Genomic DNA, 10048 nt, shown 5'->3' on the forward strand with positions numbered 1-10048 from the left:
AAGGGTGCTGGCAGTCATGACTTCATGTAGTGACTTTCCAGTAATGACTTTCGGAGTCATGAGTCACAAGTAGATTGTAAATTGGACATGCATTACTGAAGCTGCAATTTTAACTCTTATATTCCCTAACCTACCTGGAAAGTTGTTTCTTGCCTTGAACTAGTAATACTGGTAGCAATTCATAGACCCTCATGAAGAACCTGAAGCAACCATCTCCCTCTAGTGGGAATATAAATGTAGACTGGACACCTATAATAGGGTTTGGGCCGTATTGTAGTTACTGTATTATGTATGAGGAGCCAAAACAGCAAACACATATCTTCAAAATAAATTTTTACTAAAATAGCCGGGAAAATAGATAAAATACATATGCAACTTGAGCACCAAATATTTAACCATTTAAGATTTGCCCTTGTTTAGGACTCATGCACACGACCCTAGTGTTTTTTACTGTCCGCAAATACGGATCAGTAATTATCCGCAAGTCATTCACATATCTGGCATGTGCATTTATGAATCTGCAAAAAAGAAGGTAGGCTACAAATGATGTCATCAACATGTCCCTCTTGAAAAGGTCACATGATTGCTCTGGCGCCATTTTATTGAGAATCTCCTCCCCGGACACACATCCGTAAATATATGGAAAGGTGGCCTATAGAAATGAATGAGTCCGCAGATTAGCCATGATTACAGATGCGTAATTATGAATAAAAACTACGGTCGTGTACATGGGTCCTTAGGGTGAGTTTATCTCGTTGCAAAAAAAATTATTTTGGCGCACAATTACCTTTATACAATATATTGTGTCCACAGTCTCAGTTATTAAATAGGTTGATAAATTGGACAAGCTGTACCAGCGATCAGATAATAACCGTGGGTGTGGCTTAGGAGACCCACAGAAATTAGCGGTTATCTTGTTGACCATAAATTTTGCACGTCATTGCATGGAAAATATAGTATTACGTTTTGCCCATTTAACATGTAACAGGCTGTATTCTCCAGATCGAGAGCTGGTGTTTGCATCGGATATCTGCTCTGGCTCATAGAAGGATTTCCTCGTTTGGGATCCCATCCCACTCTTTGATGTCTCAATACCCTAATCGAGCATATGGACACGGGCTGTTATAATGAGACAACCCTTCAATAAAATCTAGTGATACACTCCGGTAGGGCATGGTGAATGCTTGAGCATAAATATGCAAAAGAGCAGAGGTGCCAACTATGGGGCCTAGCATCTCAGATGGCCTCCTCTTTTAAAGGAGGCTCAGAGGACAAGTAAACTTACTGTGGGAGACCGGGAGGAAATGGATATGTCATAACCTTTTCATCTCCTTACATGTTGCTACTGATGGTCATGGTGGTGTTGGGCCCCATTCTAGGCTCTCTTCACACCAGTATTTTTTCCTTTTCATCAGGGGTTCATTTTCTTTTTGATGGCAAAATAATGCAATAGGCAGAGCTAGTCTGGTGCTGTTCACATAACATTTGTAGTGTACATTTAGCGTGCGTGTCAGAAAGGCTCCAGGTGTACACACTAAATGTGTCCATAGGCCCCTATTAACCCAACGGAGGCCTTTCCACAGAGGCTATTTCACCCAACGGGATCCTGAATTAAAAAAACATATTCCTCACGGTATACACTTTTTTTTTTAATATGGAAGCCTATCATTGATGTATGCCACTGTATAGCTTTTCATGATGTATAGATTAAATAGATACCATGATAGTAAGGTATCCATCACCCATTATGGTATCCGATTAATGCATACATTATGAACAGGGTCATGAGAGTTCATAACGTATACTTTAATGTATTCTATAATAGTCTATGGGTGACGGATGCCATAGGAACAACCTATGTTTAATGTATACGTCTGGAACTTTTTCCGGCGTATATACCCAAAACGTAGGCCAAAAACTTATGAGAATGGGGCCTCTTACTGTCAAAAATACCATAATGCTCTATTAGCTAATTGTATATAATAGTAAATTAACATAATTAGCAAATACAGGAGAGAAGGAGACAGGACTCTCCATCAATGTTCATCACCAAACAATAGCTCCATAAAAGACAAACTATAGAGAAGTACATCAGCTTTACGGTAGAGAATGGGTTAATCTCTGACATTCTGCACACATACTGTATATATAACACATGTACATCACAGATAAGGATCACAGAATAATGTCTTACTCTGTGTAAGAACTTTAAATTGTTTTTTTCTGTACTAAAAATAATATGCACTTTATAATCCATATATTTCAAACAGATAATATAGCGGAAAATCAATTCATCAACTCTTAATTATCAAACAAGGTTTCCAGATTACACATACATAAATGTTTCATGTGGACGATAGCATTATAGGTTAATACGGAGGTTGTTTATGCACAATGTAAGTAGTACGAGAAAGATTGAAGTCGACAGCAAAGCAAGTTTTCAATAAATGGAAAGAACTGTCGAAAGAAAATGACAATTTAATAATAAGTTTATGCATAATTATTGACTCCAAGTTATTTTAACAATATAAGAAATAGGAACTACAAATACACATACATCGGTGAACCTTATTTCCATGGTGGAACCCCTGAAAATATTTATCACTGTCAGGGAGCCCTTGTTCCCATTCCTACCTCAAAGAAGTTTGGTGTAGGGGGAGGTAAAGCATTCAACAGTTCTTTCCCACCGCTATATTCTGCCCCACATTTGAGCAGGATGAAATTAATCCTACTCTTCTGTAAAAGTGACAGGTCTTCCGGGGAACCCCTTACCAGGGTAATCTAATTGGAGAAAACTGCAAGCTTTGCTAATAAATACTTAAATATATTTAAAAAAATGTGGTGAACACCATATAAAACAGTCAAATCATTGACCAAGTCCTTATATATACCGGTGGTGGTCCAGAGTGAAGTGCCCAACATGGATCAATGAGAATGACTACGTGGGGGAGGGGGGTAATTTTGGAGCCGCAATTGTTGTTCCCTACAAGCCACTGGTTTTGTGCCACTGGTACGGTATGTATCATTATAAAGCCAAAATAAGAAACAATCTGTGACATAAAGAACACTTCATGAAAGGATGGTACACCTTTGGACAATCTAAGGCATACTGCCCGGCAAAATAATCTGCTTTATGGATTCCGTCCAACTCACTCATTATGGCTGGATCCCATCCATCTACTCAAGTGGAATGAATCAGCACATCTCATTTGTATGCAAGAGTCACATTTGTTATTAAGTACATAATATCAGTTTCCCACCAAGTTATCTGTGACGGTGCTCTCCTTCCCTCACATACCAGCACATATCAGCACTAAGAGCGTGCTACTGCAACCTTCGGGGCTATCGAGTGAGAGAACCCCTAGTAAAATATACCTGGAGAGGTATGGAAACAAATGTACAAAGTCTTTATTAATTTTGGATTAACAAAGGATTTGAGGAATAACTCCAGTTAGGGGCATCGATCTAGCGGGTGCAGAGGTAGCAGTCACAAACAGGCTGCTCTGGACGGACCCCTACACATGGTAGGGCAGGGGCCTTGTTACAGAGTTTTCCCTGGTCCCAGGAGCTTCAAGTTCACTTTAATTATTAGGAACTAGAATTCACATTCCCTAACATATTCTTATTAAAGGAAGCAAAACCCCTATCAGGAGGGGAAATCCAAAAGAGCAGGGCAGCTAGGGAAATTTCAAATCTGTGGTCTCCCTAGGTTCCCACCAGTAAGCTGTAGACCACCAATAATGGCAGTCTGCCATCAAGTATTTCTTCAGAATGTCCTTCTGTCTGCATCCTCAGGCTTCTCAATGTCATATTCATGATTTCTATGGTAGCATCCATACATCCGGTCATTTTTTTACTTTTCTTTAACTCCTCTTATCATCTTTGTCATTCCAATCTACTGGGTCTCCTGAAAGAATCGAATCGTTTAGTCTGGACATTTGAGCAACAAGGAGGAAGTTTAGGTTTTTATTTGATCAAAAATATATTGGTTTCCCTAAATCCTTACAACATGTGCCAACCTTTGTTGTTCACTGGCATTACTACTTTCATTGTCCTGCTTCTTTATTGTCTGGTATTCACAGTTATAAGGAGCCACAAAAATACAGTAGCCTAGACTGCTCTGACCCTAGTATTTAGCCGCACAATTACTTCTTAAGACCAATTCACCTTTTCTTTAGCAAGTACTATTTCTTGACTGATGGACTGTTTGTTGTTAAAGGGGTTGTGTCTTTAAGACCATGCTTTCCATATGTCCTATTAGGACATCAACCCCTGACGAAGCATCAGCGAAACGAGCGTCGGGTCTGGCAGCGGTCTCCCCTCCCGGTCCTGATCTCCTGCTCACTTTCCACTACGTAGGTGTAGGTATACTGCTCATTATTTTGCCTATGACTGCACTTTGCATGTATTTTACTAGGTATCTATCTGTGCAAATGTACTATGCTTAGCACCTGCCTTAAAATATTGATTTATGCACTTTAGTTGTTTGTGGGATCTTGTGACCATTTTAACATCTGGGGGACCAGGCTGCTTTCATGTTCGGATTCCATCTCTTTATGAGGGTTCATTCTTTTTACTGTGTCTAGTTGTAATGTGTTTTTTCTGTGTCTATCTGACTGAAATAAAGATTGTTTGTAATTTTTCAAATACTTGGTCGTGACTTTTGTTCTTTTTCTGGTTTGTTGTATAACAAGGCCTGACATATACGCATATCACTATGGACAACTTTGTGGGTACAATCTGTTATCAGCCAGCAGGAAGTAATAATATTCTTGTCTATTTTCTACTGTAAAAAATGTTGAATTCTTTGTACTTCTACGTGTACATTTTACAAGCAGCTGGAATTAGCGTAATAACGTTATAAATGATCTGTCCCGTTTTGTTTTATCTTGAAAAATGTCCAGTCTTTTGGCAGTTTGTGAATCTGATGCTTCATACTGGAGTATTATAGCCGTGGAACAGACCCAGGCTCCCACTTTATTTATATCTGGCTGGATCGTGGCTATATCTTAAGGAACACAACTGCTGTCATGGAAAATGTGAGCTGTTTTCAACACAAAAGAACAGACAGGAGGCAGCTAGAACAATACACACGTCTCCTCGTGCTGATGCTAAGGTGCCACATGACTGATCCTCCAAATACACAGACGTCTTATTGAATCACAAATATTTCATGTCTTATTATCCAAGAGAAAGAAACACACGATAACGTCGCGGTATATTGGAGTATGGGGTTATTTACCAGCCTCTTGTTGGTACAGTGCTTCTCTTTATACATTTGCTAAAGCCTAAACTTGCCATTAAAAAGTTCTCCTGTAACAAAGGAAATACTCATGATAATATACACATGCACAAAATGTACAAAATATGTATCAGAGCCCCTGCAATTTATCTAGTATCCTCTTATGTGGCAGAGATACTGTTGGGCCACCTCAGGTACGAGTTCCCAGGTGCGACTGCTACCTCTGCATTTCATGTACTTATGCCGCTGAAAATGCAGTGATATTACTGCACAGGAAAAAATCTTAAAGTTATATCACAGAACCTGGATAATACACACAAGGATAATAAACACTGTAAAGCCACTACACAGGGATAACAAACAATGTAAAGTCATAGAAAAGGCGTATTGCCCATAGTAATGTCACAGTATAGTAATCATGGTCAAAGTGTATTACAAAACAGTTATGATGCACAGGGGATGTCGCAGAACAGAACTAACACGCAGTGATGTCAATGTAAGGTAATAAGGCACAGTGATGTCACAGAACAGAAATAACAAGCAGTGATGTCACAGAACAGAAATAACAAGCAGTGATGTCACAGAACAGAAATAACAAGCAGTGATGTCACAGAACAGAAATAACAAGCAGTGATGTCACAGAACAGAAATAACAAGCAGTGATGTCACAGTACATAGATAATAAACACTAAAGTCATAGGAAAGGGGTTATTGCACACAGTTATGTCAATGTATAGTAATAATGCACAGTGATGTCACAGAACAGGGATAATAAACATAGAGATACAACAACAGAGGGATAATGTCAACAGTATAGAGATAGCGATGATTCACAAAGTAACGTCACAAAACAGAAGTAACAGACACAGTGATGTCAAAGTACATGGATACTATATACTGTGAAGTCATAGGAAGGGTTATTGCACTCAGCACAGAGGTAATAAACTCAGAATCATAAAACAAGGATAATGCAAATAGTCACATTACCGAGGTATTAAACACTGACACTGCAATATGTGTAGGGCCAAAGTGCAACAGTAACCTCTGCACCCCCTATAGTTATGCACGTGGCAGTAAGAAAGGAACTCTTCAAAATAAATCCCAAATTCTATTTCAAGCCATAATCACTTGTTGGTTTGTTACATATTGTTAGCGTCTTAAAGCTTCTAGATAGTACATGAAAGGATGAGGAAAAGCATTAAAGCGAATATGTGTGGCTGCTAATGATGTGCTACATACTTCCGGGGAGATGCAATGCTTCTGTGGGAGAATATCTGACGCCACGGAGCTTGTACTTCAGTACATAGAGGCCGTGCAGCTCTGTCCTAGGGAGTTCAATGGCCCCCGTGCACCGCCGTACAGGCTTCGTTCACACAGCTCTGCCTAAGCTTTAGCTTATAAAAGGCTGCCCTGAGGACAATGTTCCTGAGATAACTTTTTTATTTATATCACTTGGCCAATAGTATTAACCCCTTCCCGACATCCGCCGTATATATACGGCACACAACGGGTGGGGGAGTATGGAGTGGGCTCACGGGCGGAGCTTGCCCCATAGAACAAGCATTTCGGCTGTGAGTTACAGCCGGCACTTCAGGGTGGGATCCCGTTCGCGCGCGATCCCGCTAGTTTAACCTGTTAAATGCCGCGGACAATAGCGACCGCGGCATTTAAATGACTAGAAACTGTACCGTTGCAATGCCTCCCGCGACGCGATCGCATGGTGCCGTTGGTTGGCATGGCAGCCTGGGGACTGATGAAGGCCCCCAGGTCTGCCAATCCAATGATCACTGGTTCAAGTCCCTTAGGAGGACAAGTAAAATACAGTAAAACAACGTTGTTTTTTAGAAAATTTAAAGTTTAAAAATCGCTACCTTTTCCCATTATCCCTCAAGCACAATGTAAAAGAAAATGAAAAAATTAACCTAACTGGTGTTGACGCATCCGTAACAGTCTGAACTATTACACTATATGATTATTTAGTACGCACGGTGAACGCTGTAAAAAAAATTAAAACCGCCAAAATCGCTGGCTTTTGGTCATTCATCTCCCACAAAAAAATGAATAAAAAGTGGTCAAAAAGTCTCATGTACCCCAAAATGGTACCAATGGAAACTACAGCTCGCCCCACAAAAAAGAAAAAGCCCTCATACCGCTCAATCGAAGGAAAAATAAATGAGGGATCTTGAGAGACAAGACGTACCATCCGCTCAATGAAAGGATCAGGTTACATGCTGCCCATAGAAGTCAGAAAAAGGAAAGGGAGCTGCTGGAGGAAGACAGAGTCAGAGAGACACACATAGATGATGAGGCTGCAGCTTCTAGTAAGTGTTTTATCATACCCCAGTTCTGCATTCACAGCTACACTGCTCAGTACTGCTATATAATGTCCTCCATGCTGCTGCTTCTGATGGGGTGCTAAAGAGAGATAGGAGCTGTGGCGTAACTACCGCTGTAGCAGCCATAATGGCTGCTACGGGGCCTGCGGCAGGAGGGGCCCGTGCTGCTGGCCTTAGGACGCAGATACTATTACACACTATGGTAGAAATGGGAGGTAGCTCCCTACTCTGCCATTTACTAGGTTACAGGCCACGTTCGGACTGCAGCCTATCAGGCTGGATTACGCCGGCCTAAGCAAGGATCCTGTCAGCGTTGATTCGCTCCATTCGTCGCGGGAACGGGGCCTAGGTGATTATGACTTTTTTTGTTTTATTTGTTTTGGGGTCACTATATGGCGCTATCTACAGGAGGGGGGTCACTATATGGCGCTATATATAAGAGTGGGGGTTGCTATTTGGTGCCATCTACAGGAGGGGGCTGTATGGTGCTATCTACAGGGGAAGCTGTATGGTGCTATCTACAAGGGTGGGTGTATGGTGTATAGCGCTATCTACAGGGGGGGCTGTATGGCAGTATCAACAAGGGGGCTGTATGGCAATATCTACAGGGGGTGTATGGCGCTACCTACAGGGGGGCTGTATGGCACTATCTACAAGGGGGAGGTGGGGGCGCTAGCTACAAGTGTTTAGGACTATAGAAAGTCCCAGTCTAGTAGTCTGTCATCTGGTTATAGGCCCAAAAACCTGCTTACTCTAATGAATGCATTGAGCAGGTCTAAAATGTTCATAAAATAAGACTCAGCCTAGGCAGGGTTAATTTCCGGACCACTGATAGAAATATACTTTTTTCCTTTCAATAAATAATTGAAACAACAGTAAAATTGTATATATCACATTTTGTCAGTATTCAAGGGTAAGTGCACTGTCCATATTCTGTTCCTTTTAGCAGTGGTTGATATTGTGCTTTATGGATTATTAATCTAGATCATACAAGAACATTGTGGTCTGAAAGGCACAGATCTTGCTGGCAGGTCACAGGGACTATATTTATTTATTGAAACACATTTTCGTATGAACGTGCACTGTTATCACTGTATGATAATTATGCACAACTTTATCCTGCATTTGAGCCAGGCCTAGATACATCACAAATCTTTAAAGGGGTCATCTCATGAAGACAATAACTTTATAAGTCATGGATTCGGCTTCTCTTACCCTCTAGTGATCAGCTGTTATCGCCTGGGGAAGCCACAGCCAGTCCCACATTTCCCCTGCAGTGGCATTACATTCTAGCCATTCAAGTGGAGGTGCCGGTCTGCCAAAGTGGGAGCCACTACTTCAGGACGGCTCTCTGTTCTAGTACATGGAGGGGGTCCTCAGAGGAGGGCTCCCCTCTATGATGTCCTTCTGCTTTAAGGGCTCGTCCACACGATGCGGAATAGCCACGTTTTTTCCGTTCAGAATTTTGGATGGAAAAAACGCAATAGAATACTGTAGCAGCATAGTGGATGAGATTTAACAAATCTCATCCACACGCTGCGCAAAAATTCAGAGCAGAAATTGACATGTGTTGCGTATTTTTCGGACTGAAGCCTGTCAATTACTGCTGTCGAAAGTGGCCAGAAATGCTGCGTTTTTCAGAGGAGATGTCTCCATCCCCCATTGTGAACATAGAGGAAAAACGCACCATTTTCTGCCGTAAAAACTGCAGGAAATGGTGCGCTTTTGCCGCAGCGGAATGTCTGCGTTTTTCAATGGAATTCCTGCAGAAATTTTCGGCAACACATTCAATGATTGTTAGGGCTGGAAATACAATTCTGGATTTTCATTTTTTCAGATGGCTGAAGATAAACTAGATGGTTCTGGTTATTGTTTACCCTCATCACCCCTCTTTCCCCTTTGCGGGGGGGCACCAATTGTGCATACTTCTGCATAAACTTGGTTCAAATTTCAATTAGTGGCGAGCATCAAGCAGCTTATCCCAAAGCTTACATTGTATGTTACTCCTGACTGAATTATGTTAATGTTTTCTACAATCTCTACCAGAGATGGAACTGCAATCTTTATAGCTAGTTCAAAATGCTAAAACTATATTGCTAACCACATCATGCACATCACATCACATTTCACTAGAGAGATCTAAAATGCACAATCCTTCTCTCCCCACCCCACCCCCCAAAGGCTCACGTTATTAGACAGTCGGCCACACGCCACCAGTCAGTTGACATGTAAGGTCAGCTGAACGTGCTTGCTCGGCTGCTTGCATGACTTTCAGAGACTTAAATAAAGAGAGCCTTGAACGTGTGCGGCCACCTCTCTATTTGGTTTCCTGCTGGATGTGGCCACCTCTCTATTTGGTCTTCTATATGCAGCCGCCTCAGCTTGCTGGTCAGGGTTCCCCACATATCAGATATTTATGGCATATTCCGTGGGGGTCTGCAGTAAGAAAATCTCTTTCAGCACTCTCTCA

This window comes from Rhinoderma darwinii, chromosome 4, assembly GCF_050947455.1.
Source record: "Rhinoderma darwinii isolate aRhiDar2 chromosome 4, aRhiDar2.hap1, whole genome shotgun sequence".
NCBI classification, from domain to species: Eukaryota; Metazoa; Chordata; class Amphibia; order Anura; family Rhinodermatidae; genus Rhinoderma; species Rhinoderma darwinii.